The following is a 1,926-nucleotide window of genomic DNA, read 5'->3' as shown; positions in this document are numbered from 1 at the left end:
AAACTTAATAACTTTTAGGTAACGATTAATATTCTTTAAAAAGAATATTATGTGGTTAATTTATAGTTAATCTAAACACAGTGAGAAGAATGTTAGAATTATATACATGGTATAGCATCTTCATATTATTATGAATATTAGAATTATTTATTTTCTGCTCTGGAAGTTGCTGGTAGCTTCTTCAAAAGAAGCTACTGTTGTGTAATATCAGTTAGCAACTGTTGCTGCTTACAACTTACAGATCTATTTTGGATGCCTGTATATAGAGCTACTTGTCATCTACCTCGAAGTATGTTTTTACTGGCTAACCTTTGACCTTAAGGAGGAGGCTAAATGGTTTCAAGTTATCATACCCAGGTGCTACTATTATATGAAAATATCTTGGGTCAGTTGAAAATCAGCTGGCACCCATTGCTTGAAATGGTTTCACCCTACTCTGTGTAACAAGAATCAGCAGTGAAAGTAAGTGAGGCTTTCTCATCTGTGAGCCCCTTCATGGCAGTCTGAATCTCTCCACTTACGGTAGGTTAACATCTCTTCTACATATACAGCTTTTGCATCATAGTAGAAGAATTAATTTAGACTTTTGTAAATATGCAAGTGGAACTTGGAGATTAAATTTATTTTAGGTAGTTATATAAATATAAAATGAATTTAAATTCTTTTTGAATTGAATAGAATGCACTTTTGTTTTTGTTAAAAATAGTGTGTGTAATTGATTTTTATTCTTCAATTATAATAAGAATTTCTTATTGTAATATGTCTACTTATTTATCAACAAAAATCATATTATAATTGAGCATACTATTTTTAATACAAGTTTTATGAGAACATTTAATAATATAAAAACTTCATTTTTTTCTATAATTTTTATTTATTAGTTTTCATTTATTATAGCTTTTATTTGTTATTATACATTAAATATAAGAGTAAATTAATTATTTATTATTGAGTTATTCTAATAAAAAAATATTAAGAATTAATATGCAACTTCAGGCTAGATTTTCTACATATAACAATAAACTTTATTTTATGTAACAAATATAATAGTTCTTGTAGGTTCATAGTTATAGAAGAAATTAATTGCTATTTACATATCTAAAAGTCTGAGAAATATAATCTAAAAAATGTTTAATACATAATTATCTTTAGAGAGGAAACTTTTAAAATTATTTGGTTTGATCTCCTATTGTCCTGAATGTTTTATTCTTTGATATGTACATAGTACTAGACTGATTTGAATTTGTAAATTTAAGTACATATCGATTGAAGATCAAGCTTACCAAAATGTTGTGCAGATGTAAATAGTAAAGATATTTTATCTTTCAAGAAGTGGTTAAAACTTATATATTTTTTTACCAGCTTGACTTATTGGACTATGCCCATGCCTGGACATCACCTTTAGGGTTTGGTCAAACCTATCAGCTATTATTTCAATCTCCATTTGTTGAACTGCTACACACACACACACACACACACACACACACACACACACACACACACACACACACACACACACACACACACACACACATGTGGATAAAGATACATATACACTTAGATACACATAGACATACATACACACATGTGGGCTTCATGCAGTTTCTCTCTACCAAATTGTATTTGCAAATGGCTGTCAAGTGAACTTTTTAACTACACAATTATGCCTGTGTCTATAGTTGTCTGAAAAAATTTGATCAAAAATTGCAAATAAAAAGTAAAACAAATATTATGTAATAGGCTTATGAGAACTGAATAACCTATGAAATTTCAAATTATCATTATTACGTATTAAAAATCAAGCTCTTATAGAAATTGCTTATTATTATTATTATTCAATAATGCAATATTGAATGTTATATGTATATATGTGTGTGTGTGTGTGTATATATAATATATATATATATATATATATATATATATATA

At 27.4% G+C, this 1,926-nt stretch overlaps 1 protein-coding gene across 1 annotated transcript in view; it reads left to right on the top strand.

Annotated features, from left to right (window-relative positions):
- Positions 1–352: 352 nt before the first annotated feature.
- The window catches only part of LOC106869541 (obscurin), a gene marked incomplete at its 3' end in the record, with an annotated part of 380,350 nt that continues 378,776 nt past the window's right edge, over positions 353–1,926 (top strand). Inside the window, exon 1 of the mRNA XM_052970280.1 lies at positions 353–522. The remainder of the gene's footprint in view (positions 523–1,926) is intronic.

This window comes from Octopus bimaculoides, chromosome 1, assembly GCF_001194135.2.
Source record: "Octopus bimaculoides isolate UCB-OBI-ISO-001 chromosome 1, ASM119413v2, whole genome shotgun sequence".
NCBI classification, from domain to species: domain Eukaryota; kingdom Metazoa; phylum Mollusca; class Cephalopoda; order Octopoda; family Octopodidae; genus Octopus; species Octopus bimaculoides.
The sequence above is the reverse complement of the archived record's forward strand: the minus strand, read 5'-3'. Positions and strand labels throughout refer to the sequence as shown.